The sequence below is a fragment of the Pezoporus wallicus genome, unplaced genomic scaffold, assembly GCF_028554395.1.
Source record: "Pezoporus wallicus isolate ANWC-B61680 ecotype Strahan unplaced genomic scaffold, APGP_CSIRO_Pwel_v1 contig_8143, whole genome shotgun sequence".
In the NCBI taxonomy this organism is placed as follows: Eukaryota; Metazoa; Chordata; class Aves; order Psittaciformes; family Psittacidae; genus Pezoporus; species Pezoporus wallicus.
In genome coordinates this window covers 426,120-446,654 of record NW_026636259.1, presented here as the reverse complement: position 1 = coordinate 446,654, position 20,535 = coordinate 426,120, and the positions used below count along the sequence as shown (strand labels likewise).

General features: G+C 49.1%; 2 long non-coding RNA genes across 6 annotated transcripts; both read right to left on the bottom strand.

The window, feature by feature from the left end:
- Positions 1-5,416: 5,416 nt before the first annotated feature.
- Positions 5,417-7,349, bottom strand: LOC130593948 (uncharacterized). Its single transcript, XR_008970931.1, has 3 exons — positions 6,917-7,349; positions 6,494-6,585; positions 5,417-5,600 (listed from the first exon to the last, which is right to left on the bottom strand). It is a non-coding gene; the product is annotated as an uncharacterized LOC130593948 (long non-coding RNA).
- A 196-nt stretch (positions 7,350-7,545) lies between these two features.
- On the bottom strand, positions 7,546-20,257 carry LOC130593968 (uncharacterized). 5 transcript variants are annotated; one of them, XR_008970938.1, is made up of 6 exons: positions 19,738-20,257; positions 13,677-13,806; positions 13,055-13,191; positions 11,742-11,896; positions 9,924-10,054; positions 7,546-7,663 (listed from the first exon to the last, which is right to left on the bottom strand). It is a non-coding gene; the product is annotated as an uncharacterized LOC130593968 (long non-coding RNA). The 5 variants fall into 5 exon arrangements; XR_008970937.1 differs by lacking the exon at positions 19,738-20,257 and adding an exon at positions 15,933-16,209; XR_008970936.1 differs by lacking the exon at positions 19,738-20,257 and having other exon boundaries at positions 13,677-14,132.
- Positions 20,258-20,535: the final 278 nt, after the last annotated feature.

Genomic DNA, 20,535 nt, shown 5'->3' with positions numbered 1-20,535 from the left:
TCCAAACCCATTCAAGCCTGGTTTTGCGCAAGCATCCCTGCGCTTACGGCTCCCAGAGCTTGAAGTGTGTGGTTTAGTGCTGCTCGCTGTGGTTTGGGATAATCACTTGCAAAGACAAGGGAGGAAATTCCTCAGCAAAGGGAAAATACTGCAGTGCAGTCGAGGCTGACTCGGAGGGAACACCACAGGAAGAATAATCATACATGGGATTTGGAAGGGGGTTTTCATCATAGGTATCAAAATGCGCCCCATGAGTACTGGCTGGGGGAGGATGAGCTGACCCTGAGCAGCCAACCCAGCCTCACCCCCAGCATCCTTCTGTGGGGCTCCTGCACTGGGTCACATTTGGGAAACATCCTGCTCCAGCAATGGGTCTGCAGACCCAGCCGAGCCCTTGGCTGGGCTCACCCCCATCAGCCCTCCCGTAGCTCTGCTCTCCTCAGCAAACACATCCAGTTTCGTACCCTCGAGAAAACCCATTGATGTGGTGCCACCAGCAGCAGCACAACCACCCTCATGTTAAATAAACCCCGAAAAGCAGAGGTTTCTGCCCTGGCCCAGAAACGCAGCCAGCACCAAAAGGCAGCAAATAAAAGCAATACCAAAACAGGATTTGGTTCTTATTCTTCTTGCAAGGTTGGTTTGGTGTTAACCAAAACAAAACGTCTATCATGATTCTCATGTCAGGCAAAAAGCCTGGGAAGGCTCCCAATGCAGCAGCATCAGCTGTAGATACAGAGAAATATACATATATATATATATATACATATACATATATATATACATATATATACACATATAAAGATAGACATGCATCAGTGTAGGGAAGTTCTGAAAAGGTGGTTTGAATGAACTGAAAGTGTTGTTTAAAGGCAAATACTTTACTGAACTCCATCAAAACATTATCATACAGACAGTTATAGGTAAGGAAGGCTCTGTGGAGACCTTAGAGCAGCGCCAGTGCCTAAAGGGGCTACAAGAAACCTGGAGAGGGGCTTTGGACAAGGGCCTGTAGGGACAGGCCAAGGGGAATGGCTTTAACCTGCCAGAGGGGAGACTGAGATGAGCTCTTAGGCAGAAGCTCTTCCCTGTGAGGGTGCTGAGGCGCTGGCACAGGGTGCCCAGAGAAGCTGTGGCTGCCCCATCCCTGGCAGTGTTCAAGGCCAGGTTGGACACAGGGCCTTGGAGCAAGCTGCTCTAGTGGAAGGTGTCCCTGCCTGTGGCAGGGGTTGGAGCTGGAGGAGCTTTAAGGTCCCTTCCAACCCAAATGATTCCATGATTCCATGAGTATTTCAACAGGTGTTGGACACCCACCTCCTTCTTGGTCTTTGCTGCTCTCCCATTCACTGCCCACTTTGGAGATGTACCCAACCCATCCCACAAGCCCAAACCCTGAGCAGCGCATCCCTGCCAGCTGCTGAGCTGCAGCTGGACCCCAAGTGTCACGAAAACATATGATCTCAGCCATGCCTGGCAAATAAACATTACAAGGGGCTGTTTCAAAGCTTTGTAGTAGCAAATCTCAGCACTTAACTAGTAATGCAATAAGTCCTATCAAGAGCATGCTGAAAGGTGGAATAAATTTCCTGGAGAACAATGCGGGTGATGGATGCACATGACCAACACACAATAAAACTGTAGAAGGGGAGGAAAAAAAATGCATCCAGTCAATACAATAAAATCAGCACAAATACAGGCGACGGAAGCAAACAAATCCAACAATCCAAAGATTTTACAACACTCTCACATGCAAAACATTTCTTTTGCCTTCTTTCCTCCCCCCCCCCTCCCCTTAGAAATCTTAGGGTAAAGAAAAAAAAAATGGGCCTGTTTTGCATCTTGGTGCATTGTGAAGGCACCGGCGGCTGTCGGCACAAATTACCATTCATCCAGGCGTTGTTGTGGAAATTTTCAAGGGATTTGCAGTAATTATATGACAAAATGCTTGCAAATCTCACTCATTGCTGAATAGAAACACACGGGTCAAAGATTGAACACTCTCAGCTTGGTAATTTGTAAATGTCAATCAGACGGGGGCCACGGGAGGCACCCAGGCACAAGCAGTGAAAGGCAGAGCGACGCCGTAGCAACCAGAGAAAGCCTTTTCAGTGCGCCGCCGCTCGAGAAGGCACCGGGATAGTTTCGGTTCCCAGTTAAAAAACCCAAACCGATCACCTTGCACCGAGAGGAGGAGGAAAAGGAGGGGGAGAAGGGGAGGAGGGAAGGGAAGAAAGGGAGGAAAAACAGTTTAAATAAAACTGGGGAGATTAAATTAACTGATACATACATTGGCGGAGGGAGATGGTTTGCTCGGTAATAAATACGGGCTCCTATCTCCCCCTGTGCGAGACAGCAAGGAAAGCAAAATAAAATTAAAAGATATAACAATAAAAATTATAAATGCATTGCAGCCCCTCCGAGCAAGAGCTGGTAATGAACCCGCGGCGAGCCAGGCAGAGCCTTATCTCCAGGGATCGTAAAGAGGCAAAGGAAAGCAAGGTGATGGGGACCACTGTCCCCCCTCCCAAACCACCACCCTCCATAGGGACACAGAGCTTCTTGGAGAACTCAACCCCACCTTCTTCCATGTTCCAGGAAGTGGGATTGGGAACCGAATTGTTTTAAATGATACAAAAGGAATAATCCCGGGGGCTCCCACTCCACAGGGAATACATTAAAGCGACCTGATCTGCCTCTAAAGAGGAGCAGCTCTGCTCCATGAGGGCTGTTTCAGAGACAATTACAGCCCGGGCTGGGGCACTGGGAATTTGTGGCACTTGCCCTTGGGGCCCTGCAGCTTGGTCTCTATTGTACTACTAACAAAAATGACATTTTTGGTTAAAAATGGGGATGTTTGGGGGCTTCCGAGGTTGGTTCCCTTTGTTTTCTTAAAAAGAAAGGGGAAAAAAGCCCATAGAAGAAGAGATGCTGCTGGGTCTGTCCTGGAGGCTATGATTTTAGGGCTGAAAAGGCCATTGCAGGAGAGCTGCAACACCCCAAGAAGCCATCAATACGTTACTATGGATTACTGTTGGGTCATGCCCAAGTTTTCTTAAGCTCAGCTTCCTTTTGGGTGAGTTTCAAGCACAGAAATGCCAAAGCTGACAAGCTGCAGGGATGTTTTTTTCCCACACAAACCATCCCCGTGGTGGTACCGAGATGCCATCACACACTGGGAAGGGCTGGCATCAGCTTAACTGCAGGGTGAGGCTTTAGCACCCTTAAAACACAGAAACGCTGCCTTTGGTACAAGGAATCTACCAAAGCAGAAAGGTTACAGTGAACAGAGCACCGAATTTTGTCAATACCAAAGCCCAAGCTGCCAAAACGCCCCTTGGTTTTAAATGCAAGATTTCCCTCCTGCTGGCTCATGGTTATGGAAGGAAATAACTGGTTTAACTGGTTCAAGAAGAGGAAAATTACCCTAATCCCACCATGGATGGAGGGCACCTTTGAAAGACACTGATGACCCCAAGAAACATTATTCTTCCTCTCCCAGGACTCCTGGGGCCTGCAGGCAATGTCCAGCATCCCTCCTGTGCTTGCCCCGGGGCTGTTTTGGTATGATATAAACCCTAAGCAGATGCTGCTTCTTTCAGCTCCGAGGCCCCCAACACAAGAGGGACGTGGAGCTCTTGGAGCGAGTCCAGAGGAGGCCAAGCTGATGCTGGGGGGTTATGGACTGCTCCATGGCACTGGGAATGCATCACCTGCCATTAGCTCCTCCCTCAATGGGATTTAATGAATCTGAGAGAAATTATGAAGTACCATAAAGCCACAAGTATCATAAAAAGTCTAATAAAATTGAGAAAAGCTATTAAGTTATAAATACAACCAATACATGCAGCATCACTCAGATGGCAGAAACTAGCTATAAAATCAAGTCATTTTAGACCATCACTCTACAAGTTACCAAGTCTTTTAAATCACAAGTCACACGTCCCTTTATGGCATCCAATCCTATTGTCTGTAGGACATCCATCTTCCAGTTAAACATACACGAGCCCTTATACACAATGTAGGACAAAGAACTTCCATCAGAGCTTTGGTAGCCCTTGCAGGAAGTAGCTGGGCAGGTCTCCACTTTGTGCCTGTGTGATGTCTTATTTAACCCACTCCCTAAATATCTGCCATTGAAAACAACCCTAATAAGTTGCTTAGTAAAGGATATATTTATTTCTTTTATATATATATATATATATATATATGTGTGTGTGTGTGTGCATATATATATATGTATGTATGTAGCAACTGCAAACCTGAGGGTTTACAGTGCAGGTGTATTGCTTCTTGCTCACTCAATTTAAAGACAAACCTTTGCTGATCAACCTCCCAATCACTGTGGAGCAATTTCTTCCCTTTATTTACTCTCAATGTCCTGTACGTGATGAATATTCACTGAAATAATTAAACACCCCATTCACAGCCTGTTGTGTTCACCATTAGCCCAATAAAACCCAAACAGGTTAATGATGAGCTTTAATATGGGGATTTAATATCATTTCCCCTATATATTGGCTAAAAGTTTAGCTCCCCCTTTAAACCTCATCAATTAACTGGAAATAAGTAACCCCCATAAAACCACACTGGCTGTAAGTCACAGGTACATGTGCTACATGGCTGTATGCATTTGTCTTCTGTGCTTTTTTAGCAGAGTTTCTCATTTTGGTTTAGCTACAGCATTAGAGAAAAACTGAGGTGGGATTTCCCCCACTGAGGAATTATTTCCCCATTGAGGAATTATTCCCAGTGCAGATGGTTGGTGGAACGGGAGCACAGGCTGGACCAACAGTGCAAAACCACCTTGTTACTAACCAAAGACTGTGTCCTAGTAAGGAAGCCTCTTAAAGAACATTGGAATTGGTGCCTCTGCTTTGCCATGGGATGAAGAGGCCACAGCAGCATCCTGAGCTCTGTCAGCACCCAAAGCAAGGCTGGTACCTGCTAATTAGCCTGCTCCAGCAAGGCCTAAGAGCTCCCCATTAGCAGTTCAGAGCAGGCTGTCAGAGCCACGCAGGGAGAACAGGAAGGACCAGCACAAATCAGGAGAGTTTATGAGGATAACTTACATTAATTTTATCCTTTATAGGCAATAAACCTTTGCTGGTTCATTACTGGCCACTGTTAAGTTTTAAGGGAGTTTTTTAACATGCAGGGGAGGTGCTGCCTGTCCCTGCAGGCTTCACTGCGTGCTGGCAGCTCGGAGGCAGTGAGGTAGGGTTTGGGATGTGGTGGAGTTGGTGATGGAACAGGGGAGGGGACACTTTCAAACCTGGGGAGGCTTGAAAGTACAGAGGAAAAAGCACATTGGAACAGCTGTGGCTGCCTCATCCCTGGCAGTGTTCAAAGCCAGGTTGGACACAGGGCTTGGAGCGAGCTGCTCTAGTGGAAGGGGTCCCTGCCCGTGGCAGGGGTTGGAGCTGGAGGAGCTTTAAGGTCCTTTCCAGCCCAAACCAGGCTGGGATTCTATAAATGCATCCCCAAAGGGCTGGGGCAGTACCTGCTGCTACTGCCCATCTCCTCAGCGCAGGACCCCACCAGCTCCTTGCCATCACACGATGAAGATGAACCTCCCTTTATTTGCTGCTTAACTCCATCAGCTGAAACATAGCAAAAGCAAGTGCCATTAGGTCAGAAATGACAGAGCAAAATACCCATCTGCAAGCAAAGTGATACTAAAGGTACAAAGCTGGAAAATAAAGAGAAAGGAGGAATAACCTGCACACCCCACCAGTGCCGTATCTATAGCTTCACGCTGATTAAACAGCATCAACTGGGCTGTAGACTTACCCCAGGTCCTGAACATTAGAGAAATATTATTCTCAGAATTACCTGAAGTTTTATTTAATGCAATAAAAGCTCATTTTTGATGGGAATTAGTCCTGAAATAGATGACTATTAAGAAATGCTGGTTGATGCACAGCTCAGCCCTCCAAGCTAATGAACTCCAAATGGTGAAGTGCAGGGGAGGGAGCTGAGGGGTCTTTGGTGCCTTTCTGTGGGAGAGGTGGTGAACAGCAGGAACAATGAAGAAAATGCCTAATTTAGCACTGAAATCAGTGGGAGGCTCAGGATTTCCGTCAGCTATTCCTCAACCAGAGCTTTGGGGCTCCACAGACTGAACCCAAGCAAAGCTCCTCCCTTTTCCAAACTACTCAAAGGGGAAGAGAAACTAAAACCAAAGCAACAAACATCTCCCACCCCAGAAGAAAGACAGAGCAGGGGAAAACCAGAGGTTTTATGGCTTTTACAAGGCATTTTCTATGAATAGAATTATTAGCATCATTTAATGAGAGATTATTCCCAGGGTCCCCTCCAGCCTGAACCAAGAAGATGAGAAGAGAAGGAGAAACCAGTAAAACAGAATCAGTAGCAAGGGGATGAGACAACAGCAAACCTCCAATTCCCTTTGGAAGTCCTCAAGCTGAGGGTAGAAAAGGAAATAACTCGAGGAGGTAACTCTGCACTCCAGGTAATCTGCAGCCATCCTTACCTGGCACCTGGATGGAAAAACTGAGGTTCCCAAGGGAAAGCTCCACCAGATGATGCCTGGGAAGCACCTGAGCACTGCCTCCAGAGCTCTCACTGATGAATTAAGGGATAGGTTCATTCAGGAATCATTTGCTTCTCTGCAGTTCTGTTTAACCCTGCAGTGAGTCTCAGCACCCCCCCAGCAGCAGCAGCTCTTTAACAAGTTCCCTTCAACATTCCACTGTATAAGAGGGATAATAAATCCCATTTCCAGAAGAAACCAGGGGAAAGGCAGTTGGGAGAGGGAATCAGCTGCACTTTGGGACAGTTTAGCCCAGAATCGATGTGTTTGGCACCAGGGCTGCAGGGAGCATCTCTTCCACCGGGAAGGCAGGCAGGAATTCCAAGATCCAAAATGGATGGTGTGAAGGAGGAGGAACCCAACCTGGGAAAGCAGCTCCTGTCTGCTGGGTAAATGTCGTCTCTTGTGAGGTTGTCCTTTTTAGCTGTCTGTATAAATAAAGAGGCTCCCCCTCGGCTCCATCGCTCCCTGCCGAGCCGCCTGTGTTCATTGTAGCAGTAAATGGAGTTCTTTAAAGAGGTGCACGGGAGCTCTCGGTGCTGAAGGACAGCATCGATCACACAGTAACACAGAGCAGTGTGGATGCAGGGCCTGATCCTGCTCCCACAGGGATGGGGAAAGCTCTGGGAACCTCTGACCTGAACAGGGCAAGGGTGAAGCCACCCCAGGAGCCGTGGTGCCCAGAGCACAACTCAGCTCCTGTGCTGGCAGCAGCAGGAGAGCAGCACTGGCCTCGTGGAGGCAGCATCCCTTGCAGTATCCTTAACAACATCCTCTGCTGCCTCCCTCACAGCATCCTTCATAGCATCCATGATGGCATCGTTTGCTGCATCCCTTGTGGCATCCCTTGCAGCATCCTTCATAGCATCCTTTGCTGCATCCACGATAGCATCGTTTGCTGCATCCCTTGTGGCATCCCTTGCAGCATCCTTCATAGGATCCTTTGCTGCATCCACGATAGCATCGTTTGCTGCATCCCTTGTGACATCCCTCGCAGCATCCCTCATGGCATCCTTTGCACAGGGAACAGTTTGGCTTAACAGCCCTGGCTCCCCCGTTGCATTCATGTCTGCCAGCATCTCCTGCCACCTTCTCCGTCTTCACCTAGGGCTGCAAAGGGAGAAACCACCGATGTTATCTCCAAACTCTACAACAATGCCAGATGTTGATTTACTTGATCGAGTTCCCATGCTGGGAACCAACACGGATGGATGTCCTGGTTTGCACCCTGAGGCTGTAGGTGCTCTGGGAGGTGCTCCTGGCCGGAGCCATCCTCACATTTCACCCAGTTGTAAGCAAATTATCACACGTGAGATTTGGAAAGAGGAGGTTTTGGCACCTCATAAACCCACACACAGTAAGGTGAAGCAATCTGGAATCTACTACTCCTGTTAATACACTCTCTTATGTGACAAATAACAACATGTATTTATAAACATCTGTTGCTGCACAAATAAAAACTGTTCTAAAAGAGAAACCTGATATAAACCAGAATGACTTTTTAACTTTAGAAATTGAGCTGCAATCACAAGAAACAACCCATTTCAGATGGCAACAGAGACGGCTGCCTTGTCTGAAACACCAGCCAAGCACCAACCACACAATGAGCAGGAGGGAAAATGATCCTTAAAATGCCATGCAGGGCCTCAACATTGCCCTCTTCTCTCACCCTCCCATGGTCCTGCCCAAAGGGTGCCACCGCCTGCAAGTGCCTGGATCCTGCCTCCAAGTATCCAAAGGGAAAGCACTGATGAGTGCCAGTGATGACTTCCTCACCCACCTCCATGCAGATGGAGGGACCACAGCAGCGTCTATCACCCATCCCAAAGACAGACCCTGTTTGGAATGACCAGAAAAGGGTGTCCCCCCCGCCATGTGCTCAGTGCTCTGCTGTGCCCCAGCAGGTTCCTCAGGACAGCCCTGCTCCATCTGCATCTCTCATGGGTGGGATGTGCCATCTCCAGCAGCCACAGAGGACAGAGCTGGACCACGATGGGAGTTTCCACACCCAGCATGGCCACATCCTGCCCTGCAACATCCCATGGCTGCCCTTCACTCAAGACCCTCATCCTTGGGGTTCCCATTTTGCTTCCCATCACTTTGTCCTTCAGGGGGTCCGCAGGACCCCAGGGCTCATCCACGGGTGCAGGTTGGGCACCCATCCCTAACATCGGAGCTCCACCTAGCGCTGTGCAGCCCTTCCCACCACCAGCCTGGGCGAGGGGAGGTGGGAAACGGGGGGAAAGGAAGAAAATTAAAGCATATTAAAGGTGTTAATAAGCGACTTATTTAAACGGAGCATCACACATTGAGCATTAATCACCCCGCAGTAAAAGTGTAATTAAGGAGTCACTCTGCCTTCTGGGGAAGGCTCGTGGAGGCCGAGAGGAAACGGGCTCTTTATTAACACAAATTATTTTATTTGGCTAAAGGTAATAATTCTAAGTGAGGTCAACGGGACTCGTGTGCATGGAGCAGCGCCGGGGCCCGGCCAGCGTTGCCATGGAGACTGAGCCAAGTTCATCCTCGCCGGTAATGGCTTTGCTCTGCCACCACCGCTTGGGATTGTTCCTTGGGAACAAACAGGCTTCGAGCCAGCAGCGGCATCTCCTCGCTGGAGAAATCCCCTGGGGATTTCAAGGGGGAGTTGGCAGGAGTGCCCTGTTGAAAGGGTGGAAGCATCGTCCCCTTCCCAGCTGCTCTGCGCTCATGGGATGGCACCCACCAGATGTTCTCCATGTGGGAATGGTGCTCCACAAGCAGGACCAGCACTTGATGTTCATGTTCTCCAGCACAGCTACAGCCCAGGATGGGTGTGGGACCACATCCATCCCAGCCACGCAGAGCCAAGCTGAGGCAATTTTCCCACATCACCTTCCCAAGGGGAAGCTGGAGCTTTATGGGGCTGCAGCTTCCCTAGGGAACACCCCAAACTCACAAGGAACACCATGCCAGGGATGCGACCAGAGATGTTCTCCAGGCAGAAACACGTTTTTCTCCCCATTTTAGCCCAGCTCTAGCAAATGCATTTGATGTCTAACGGGACCAAGTCACAGCGAGTCACTTACCTGTGAGCGCATTTCCAGGCTCCTGTAGCGCTGAGTGCAGGGCCCAGAATATTTAAAAGTACATCTAATTCCCTAAAAGCAAACTCTAATAAAGGCACGAGTAAAAGCCAGCCAGGATTTGGGCTGTAAAGCCCTGTTTTCCCAAGCACATTCCTCTGCTCGGAGAACTCATGTGTTATTCTGTCTCAGGCAGATTATTGTCTGAACACAGCGGTGATTTATCTGTCTCCCATGTCATGTCATCCGTTTATGTACAGTATTATATGTAGAGTACAGCATTAACATTTTACTATTATTCTTACCTTTCAATGCAAAAAGATAAGAGTGTAAATCTGGGAGACAAGGGATGTGTCACCAGAGCTGAGGCAGCGCTCCCGGTATCCTCATCCTCCTCCCTCTGTGCTCCAAGGCTCAGTTCACCACGGGACCATGCCTAAGTGATCACAATGGGGATATTTCCAGCACCAACACGTGGCTTCACCCATGATCCCCCCTTAATAAAACCACCCCCTTTAATAGGAATATCCCCCTTCAGCACAAACATAACCCACCTCCCTGCCACACCACAGGAGCAACAAACAGCCTGCTCACAACTTACTGGCCTAGTAACTTATTAGCACCTAGTCAAGATTAATCAAGCAGGGAAGACTAAAGCAGGTCCCTAATTAGTTGCTGATGATAACTATATTTGTCATCCTCTCCCAATTAGTCTACTGTACATTTTGGAGCTTAATTGCACCTTGTTCTTCATTTAAATGTCATCACGTGCATCTATTCTCCCCGTTCCTTAGGAAATTTGAGACAAATTTGACATTAAATATAGATTATCTTTAGATTTTCATAATTAACACAACTGAACCCTCTTTGGCCTAAATACATCTCCTTATGCTATAAATCTGGCTGGGCTCTTGGAAGCGGGTATCTCCAGGGATGCCATGGATGGGGGTTTGCATCTCCGTGGCACTGGGGTCATGCACAGGTGGCAGTGGTGGCTGCGGTCAGGATGCGGCCTTAGGATCCCCCGCAGAAGGAAGGGATGGGGCAGCCTTTGGGGTATTGTTCTTTCAGGGGTTTTTGTCTCCGTTTTCACGGCTGAGAACATCTTCAAGAGCCCGATTGTGAATGGTGGGTCAGGTTATGCCCAGGGAAAGGGGAGGAGACTGATTCACCTTCCTCCATCCCACTGCCACAGCGAGGGCAGCCTTGCTCAGCCCTCCCACCCTGCAGCACCCTTAGGACAAGACACGGCTGCTGCTCCACACGGATCTCACCCCGTTCCCGCAGATCCAGATTAGAGGATATTCAATATATTGATGTACAACAGAAAGCTCCAGCCACCATTAACCCTTCATTCACTGCCCACAGCTCCCTGGCAGGACTCTGCACCTCCAGCCTCCCCTGCCACCCAGCAAAGGGGTCACCAAGGCTGGGGTTACATCCAGCTGCAACACACGTGGGTGCCCTGCATCTGGTCACACGCCTGTTTGCTAACCTGGTGTCCCTGCATGCCATGGCAGCTTGGAGGAAGCAGCACCTGGGGAATGCTGACCATGGGCCATTCCCCACCATCACCATAGAATTCAAAGCCCCATCTGAGCACAGAGCCTCTCTCCTGCTATATCCAACATACCCCAGCCATGTCCCTACACCGACCCCACTGCAAGGGACCAAATCCAAAGTGATGGCCCAATGCACTAGGACTGCAGAAGGAGCTCCAAGGTGAAATGGGATGAGCCGGAATGGGGTCTGCCCTGCAGTGCCAGCATTCCAGCCACTGTGTCCCACAGGGGTCTCACACTCACTGGCTCCCCGGAGCGATGCTGGGTACCAGGACACACCATCCATGTACAGGCAATACAGGAGCTGCTCCACAGCCAAACCTCTGCTCACACTGATCAGTGCCAGAGGCAGGGACCAGCACAAGCCCCACTGCCCACCCCAGCCCACCAGGACTGGACACAACCCATGGGGCACCCTCCTGGACACCCAGCAAGGTGTAGGAGCTGCTGATGCCCAGCAGCAGTGCCCACAGCCCCTGCCACAGCGATGCTCTCACTGAGAACAGCGGCCAGGCTTACAAAGAGGAGGAAGGGAAGGGAAAAAGCAATGTATGTTCCTACCTGTCCCTTAGGAAGATGCTCAGCGCACAGATCATCCCTACTGCCTATTAAGAGCCAAAAAGCCCACGTTGGTCTAGGCATTTCCCAAGTGCTCTGGGGCTCGGCACATCCAGCACAGGGAGTGCTGCCGCTCGCTTCCCCGGAGGAGGCTGCTGCTGCGCGAGTGGATGGGGAAGGAGAGGAGAAAGGAAAACTGAGGGGGGGAAATAAATGAATTAAATCAAGGAGTAGTCAAAAAGTGTATTAGAAGCAAATTTGGAAGGAAATCAATGGGCTGTAATTGGGTTTGATTTTTCTTCACGTTTTGTTTGGCTGGGGGTTAGGTACAGACTCCCCACATGAGCAGAGAGGAGAGATTAAAGCACAGGGAAAGGTGCCGGATCACGAGCCGGTGGCCACCAAAGCATGACAGCTCCATCACCCTGTCAGGAGCACGGCAGGATCAACACAGAAAGGAATAAAGGGGAAACCATGCAGGGAGGAGACGGGCATTTGCTTATTTACTCTTTTAGCTGGTGCTTCCCTATTTGGCACACAAACCCATCCTGGCAGCAGGATAGGGGTTGTGCCCAGTGCCTGCCCACTGGTGCTGGGGGGACCCAGATGAGTCCTGCCCAGTCATACACTATGATAGTGATATCTCTAAAAGCATGCAAAAGGAATTCCATGTCCCTCTGGAAGAGATGCTCTGACACCCTCCATATACTGGTGTAAGCAGTGACACAGGTGCATGGTCACTGGAAAATGAGAAGAGAGATCATTTGTACCAATTCATTCCATGTCTCCAGAGAGCATTGATACATGCCTTTAAAACCACACTTGTTCCTGCTGGAGGTTTTAGTTCTCCTCCTCTAAAGGGGAGTGATCCATACAGTGCTTGGGAAGCAAAGCCAAATCCCTGCCCAGCGTGGTGTGGGCTGCACACAGGGATCTTGGTGTGCATCATTATTCCTTAGGTCAAACAGGCCAACAGGAGGCTGAAGAACACTTCCCACACACCATGGTGTGGTTTGATGAACCTGAACTGATGGTGACCTTCAGCCCAGCACACCCAGCAGCACCCAGACAAAGCACCCACTGCTTTTCCCTTTGTACCAAACCTTTCCAGAGCTGGAGAGTTCAACTCCATACAGCAGGGGCTTGGAACTGGATGAGCTTTAAGGTCCCTTCCAACCCAACCCATTCTGTGATTATATGACAGTGTTGAGCTCCAACCCTCCCTCCTCATCCTCCCAAGTTATGAGCTGTTTTTCCTTTTACCCTTTAACCTTGAAAATTAACCTAAAACACAGGGCCCTGCGCACATGACTTACTCAAATAAATTGCATCCTTAATTATGAACACCCTCGGCTCCTGTGTGCTCCAGGCCACGCTGCCCCAGCGGACACCCCCCTCCTGATGAGTGGTTATTGAACACACGAACAACAATCAACACTAATTAAATACTCAGCTGTGGAGAGGAGACAATGTTTATCAAAAACTGCAAGAGGAGGGGAGAGCATCTTCTGTTTGCTATAATTAGTTTGCAATATTCCCCAGGCGGTCTTGGAAATCGAACTCGGGTTTGTTCACATCTGTTTGGCACAGGCAGACAAAGGCCACTGCAGCCCTGGTCCCACTCTGTGTGTGTGTCCCCGCATCCCAGACTTACATCCCCAGTGAAGCACAAGGGGTGCAGCACCCACACGGCATCACTGCAGCAGCACTTGGTGGCAGAGGAAGGCTGCCTGCCCTCCTCATCCCCTCTCTGTGGGTGTCACCAACGGGGATGACATTCAAGGGGGAATGGGTCAGTGGAGGTATCCCAGCACATCGGGGTCAGTGGCAAGCAGTGGTCGGACAGGAGGGTGATGGCACAACACCTTCCCTCACCACCCCCCCATTAAAACCAAACCCCTCATCAGGAGGAAAAATCATCTAAATGCAAATTTATACCTTTATAATTCTTTAATTCTGCCGTTTTCAGCCAGGGAAGAGCAGGACGAGGCCGTTAATTTCCCTCTGTCTCACGTTATTACCAGCTTAAAGATCTACTCAGCGGCAGAGGACAGGAGTTAGAATTTCCCTGAAGGAGGGGAAATAAGGCGATTAGTGATCACCAGCCTCTGGATGCTGAAGCCTGGGACAGCTCCAGATAAGAAAACGCTGGTTTCATAGCGTGTACATGAATGAAGAACAACAGGAACAACAAAACCTCTCCGTCATACTCCACACTCCGATATTTATCCAAGGGCTGCTGAACCATCCCCATCCTCTAGACCCACACTAGTATTGCCCGGCTTCCTACACACTGTGGTAGTACAAATAGGCCAGTGGTGAAACTGGGTTTGCTAAAACACCAACCTCAGGCAATGCTCTGGAGTTACTACACTGGGAGTAGTGGTGAGCCCTTTGCACACACGCCTATAGAAGCTTCTAGACCTATAACACACACTGCCATATATATAATAGACGCTTATAATAGCAGTATATATATATAATATACTGCTACTACTCATAGGTGCCCCTGCACGCAGACACAAGGCATCCAGATGGACACAAGTGCCCTTCTCAAGTCTATTCCACTACAGTTCATCTTTCCAAGCACTGTACATGATTCCGTATTAAAGAACATTCCCTTTGCAGCATCATCCCCAGCCTGACCCTGGGGCGGCTGCATCCCCTTGTGCTGGGATGATGCTGGGGTGATGCTCAGCACGAGCCCTGGGGACACCCCCACCACGGCACCTCCTGCTCCCGCCAGCAGCCGTTGCTTCCCAGCCTCATCCCTGTTCGATCCATCAATACTGGGCACAGTCACTGGGAAGGGCAGCCCCGGTCCTGATCAATAGCAGCAGCAGCCGCTGGCCCCGTGGGTGCTGCACTTGTTGAGTGAGGCTGCAGTGGAAGAGAAGAAACCACACTGAATACATCCCTCCCCCATACAAATGGGATGGAGCAGAGGGGTAAAAACATCTTTTAGTGCCTTGGAGAGGATGAATAACACAAAAGCAAGTGCTGGGAACTGGGGAAGAGCAGCGTTCAGGATGTGAGCACATCTGTATCCCCGCTCTTGGGCTTCATCTGATGCACCTGACACCACTTATAACGAACAAGATTTGGTAGTAAAATACACTGGAGAGAAGACTGAAGTTCAGCACAGCTCAGTGGTGCTGCGGGACGCCAGCCCTGTGCATGTGTGGGTGACAAGGGCTTCATCTCCTCTTGCTCTAATCAAGAGCAAAAGTTCACTGGGGATCAGGACACAGCAAGTTTGGAGGTTACAATACATAGCAAATCGTGTTTCCATGGTGTTTTTCATGCCAGGGATCTCAAACCAATTCATTCATTATAGAATCCCAGACTGGTTTGTGTTGGAAGGGAACTTAAAGCTCATCCAGCTCCAACCCCTGCCACGGGCAGGGACCCCTTCCACTAGAGCAGCTTGTTCCAAGCCCCTGTGTGCAACCTGGCCTTGAACACTGCCAGGGATGGGGCAGCCACAGCTTCTCTGGGCACCCTGTGCCAGCGCCTCAGCACCCTCACAGGGAAGAGCTTCTGCCTAAGAGCTCATCTCAGTCTCCCCTCTGGCAGGTTAAAGCCATTCCCCTTGGCCTGTCCCTACAGGCCCTTGGCCAAAGCCCCTCTCCGGCTTTCTTGCAGAGCAGGAATGAATTCGTGCTCCTCCCTATGAGGCATCAGTGTGGATGGGAAGGGGTTGGCACAACACAGTGAGCCAGGATGAACCAGGATGGTGACAGAGCAGAAGCTGCTGTTGTTGTGGATGCGCTTCCCAACTCAGCTCGTGGCATCAGCACTACAGCTTTATATAACCAGGCTGAGGAATCAGTACATTGCCCTCATGCTCCACTGTGATCTACCCTAAATACCTACAATATTTCTGGTACTAAACAATCTCCAAGACTCATTTCTTCAAGCAGCAGCAGATGGTCAAGAGCATTTCCTGAAATTGAACTTTATAATGAATTTAGGATCGAAAAGAATTTACATAATAATCTGGTTTAGATTCTGATAGGGAAGAAACCTACATAGAAACTGCTTCTTTTCAGCTCTTTGAACTAAAGTATAAATCTCCAAGTACTTTAATTATAAACAAACTTCACTAGCCCAGATCCACGAAAGAAATTGAAAAATTAACTACCCAGAGAGGCTCAAGGCCACATGTCAGGCTTAATTCATCAGCGGGTTTACCTCTCGTGACCCAATGGCAGGAGCAGGATGCTCAGGGGCCGTGCCTGTTGCAGATGAGTTGAGATGTGGCTGATGCTGTCAAGTCCCCATCAAACTGTATGATCCACACCGGCTCAGCTCAGACTGGAAACGTGTGGAGCTGGCCAAAGGCAAAAGCTCTTGGAACAGGGTGGAATTATGGCCCTTTAATGTATTGCTATAGGGTGTCCGCATGCCAGGAATGGATGGGGTGAAATGAGAGGGGAGGGATGGGAACAGGGGAGATTCAGGTTGGATATAAGGCAGAAGCTCTTCCCTATGGGAGTGCTGAGGCTCTGGCACAGGGTGCCCAGAGAAGCTGTGGCTGCCCCATCCCTGGCAGTGTTCAAGGCCAGGTTGGACACAGGGGCTTGGAGCAAGCTGCTCTAATGGAAGGTGTCCCTGCCCATGGCAGGGGGTTGGAACTGGATGAGCTTTAAGGTCCCTTCAACCCAAGACCACCCTGGGGATCAGCTGTGCCTGGATCCTACTGGAGGAAGCATCTCCAGAACAGGCACAGACACTGGGAACCAGGTCCCACTGTGCCTTCCTCTTGCTCCCCCCACAGACACAAGGCTGTGAAGCCCCTCAGGGATCATCTCCCCATCGTGGCACCCAGCACAACCCCGGCAGAAACAGCCCCATGCAATGGGATGAACCCACCACGGGGGCAGCCAGTGACGTCTCCATCCTCTCAGAGGTGCTGGACCACAGGCAGATGCTGCTTCCTCTCCTCACTCCAGGCGATGCAGAGGGCCTTCCCTGTTAGAAAAGCAAATATTTAGTGTAGATAAGCAACGCCGGGAGCGTTTTCCCCAGGTAATACTAGTAACTAAAATAATCCCATCCACTTTGCTGGTTTAATTTTATATTTCCATTTCTACCTTATCTTTTTTCTGCAAGCATCATTAAACCCCACCATAACAAAAATACATGAACTGTTATTCTTTCAAGAGAAGCCATAAACCACCTCAAAGCTTTTCAAGCTTATTCTTATCTCGTACATCTTCCCCTGGTTCTTCCTTTTTTTCTCCCCTCCCCTTCATGCATTTCAGAAAGGTAGTTTTCCCTAATGTTAAGAATAGTTGCATTGAAAATGAGATGCTGCCTCTGAAAAGCCCCTCTGGAGGATTAAGTAAGTAAAATATAGCCAGAAAATAAACTGGAACCTCATTAAAATAATTTTGCAAGGAGAAATCCTACTTTACAATAGGTTTTCAATATCACTTAGAAAATTCTTAGAGTCATATATGTTCTTAATTCAGGACCTTCCATTAAAAAAGACATTACAGAGGGAACTGAAAGGCCATTTAGTACCCTTGTTTATATAAAAACGCATATTAGGCACAGATGCAATCTCCAGCAAAAGCCCTGTGATACAGAGTTTGAATAAGCTCTGCTCTGCTGAGAGGTGCTAATGAGGGTTGGCAAAGCTGAGAAGGCACCGCCAGACACCCCCCCTCAGCTATTCTGCTGGGTGACACAAGCCCTCAGCATCACTCCTGCATCCCCCTTGCTCTTAACTGCTCCCTACTTGTGAATACCCTGTGCCCAAGGTGGATTTATGGCACCAACTTGCTCCAGACTCAGTGGGGAGGGATGGGGTTCACCCTATCTCATAGGAAGGAGCTCATGTGCCAGGAATTATCCCAAATGCAAAAGGGAAACTCTCCTTGCTGTAATTCCATGGCATATATATATTTCATGTATGATGCTATCCCCACACATTGACTGAAGCATGCTGGTGGGACAACCCCATCCTGCACCACCTGCAGCATCACTTCACATCCCCTACTTGTTCTCGTGCCAGGACCAGCTCACTCCTGTTCCCACTCCCAATCCCAAGCCAGCACCAAAAGACCCAGCCCCAAAGTACAGAGGAAAAGGCATACTGGAACAGGTAGCCCAGAGAAGCTGTGCCTGCCCCATCCCTGGCAGTGTTCAAGGCCAGGTTGGACACAGGGGCTTGGAGCAAGCTGCTCTAGTGGAAGGTGTCCCTGCCCGTGGCAGGGGGTTGGAACTGGATGAGCTTTAGGGTAGGTGCTGGCACACCTAGGCAACACCTCTCCAGGAGCCTGAACCCACCTGATCAGGCAGATGTTTTATCTTCTGCACAAACCCCTCAAAGGCAGCTTTAAAATATACAAAAGAAAGGACATTTATACCCAACTGCAGCTCTGCAGCTTCCGTGGTCATGAAAAGGGAGCCACTAGAGTCAGGGCTGAATCCATGGGATGTAGGATGTTCAGCTTTCCAGAGAAAACAGCTGAGCTCTGGCCTGCCAAGCATAGGAAGCACTGCTGAGTTTGCAGCTTCTAAAACAGGCCAGTGAGAAACAAAATTGGCAGGTTTAACTCTGCATCAATTCAAAGCGTGTTGTTACATTTTAAAGTATATAAAACTATTGATCATAAGCAAGGCAGTTACTTCTGCCTGTATTTAAAGCCACATGGAGGGTGATAAGGAGTCGCCACTGAACACACCCAGCCCTGGTGCAGGAGGGGGCAAAAACCTCCATCAGAGGTAAAAGCTCATGAGCGTGGGGTCCTCACACATGAGCAAAACACAGCAAAATAGAAAATAACAAAGAAAATAATGGAAATTGCCAAGCTGGGGACAGTTCTGAACATCCTAAATTACAAGAATCATGGAATCGTTTGGGTTGAAGGGACCTTAAAGCTCCTCCAGCTCCAACCCCTGCCACGGGCAGGGACCCCTTCCACTAGAGCAGCTTGCTCCAAGCCCCTGTGTCCAACCTGGCCTTGAGCACTGCCAGGGATGGGGCAGCCACAGCTTCTCTGGGCACCCTGTGCCAGCGCCTCAGCACCCTCACAGGGAAGAGCTTCTGCCTAAGAGCTCATCTCAGTCTCCCCTCTGGCAGGTTAAAGCCATTCCCCTTGGCCTGTCCCTCCATCCCTTGTCCAAAGCCCTCTCCAGGTTTCTTGTAGCCCCTTTAGGCACTGGAGCTGCTCTAAGGTCTATTCTCCAGGCTGAAGCTAAGATACAGGTGATCTGCAGATGCACCCCCAGAGAACTGACAATTCCTTAATCTCCAAAGGTTTCAGAAACCATCATACATGTAATTACTATTCCATTGAAAACACACGAACTCCTTCATCAACCTCCAAACCTCCATCATTTTAAGTTGAGCCTTGAAATAAGTGCAATAATCCTGAGCCTGAAGCCTAAGGGAGGTTAAAGCACCTTCCCTTGAAGCAACATAACCCCTGAACCTCCTGGTCAGAACCCCCCAGCCCTTAGGATGAAAGAGATCAATTCAAATCCAGAGCTGTGTGGGCGTTACACACAGCACAGCCACTGCAGAGACACCAAACCTGATCGTACACGATATTTGGGTAGCAAGTTTTGTAGAGAATAAATATCACACTTCAATTTCATGGTAACTTAGGAGGGTTTACTGGCAAATACCATGGCTTTTACATGGTTCTACCAATTACTGAGCAATTACATGTAACCTAGATCTGGAGGACATACAGTAGGGCTATAATGTATTCCTCTCTCTGTTGAAAAGGCAGCAGTTAATAGAAAACACACTCTCATATTATAAACCCGTCCACAATATTCCTGTGTGACATTATTACAACTCCACATCGATACGAAACCCAAAGCAAAGCCTCTCTTCCCATTAACACATCACTTGTGGGATGATCAATAAAAATACACTTTAAACCGCACCGTGTGTTGCTCCCCACAAAGTTTCATTCTTCAGATTCAGCAGTTGGTACCTCAACCCCTGTGCAATTAAATCCCATTTAGCAGCACTGACCTTCTGATTTGAACTCATTCCCCCAGCTCGTTTGGAGTTGAGCAGTGCTTTTAAAGAGGGAAACCAAACTGTCTGCGCACTAAGGGTGGGATGCACGGAAGCCGTCGCCGGGAAAGCCGCAACGGAACAGGGAGAGGAGAAAAAGGGAATGGAAATAATAGTGCCAGCACATTTTAACATGTTGTAGCATATTTGTAAACATCATTAATCAGGGATTAACAGATGGTGATGTTAATTGCACCTGTGGAAGTAACAAGACCTCGAGGTTGATTACATTTACAAACTGGGAGTAGGGCTGTGGCGCAGCAGAGGATTCCTCACTACCGGCGAGGAAGGGGCCCTGTGGGCTCCTGCACTCAGCAGCACCCCAGGTTATTCCCTTCAGCCCTTCCAAGCTCTGCAAGGAGAGGTGTTCCCTGTCCCAAATCCAGCCTCAGGAATCCTTCACTGCAACCCAGCGATGGATTGGATGGGATGGGATTCCTCCCTGTGTTGTTAATCTGTGCACTAAAGCAAAACCCAGGGCAGGAGTTTCTCTTGCAGCCAGGCGATTTGGGGAGATGAAAAGGTTTGTGCTTGCCCCTGTCTGAGCACTAAAAGGCCGAGGCTCTGCACGCATCTTCTGACCCAAGGGGGCAAATATTGTGCCACTGTGCTCAGAGACACTCTCATTGTTGAGAAATCATTTTGGAAGGGCACTGACTACATTTTAAACTCCATTTGGTAAATAAGCCTCTGCCAAGCAGCAGGGAGGGAAGAGCTGACTTTCACATTACACACGCACACTTTATTCATATC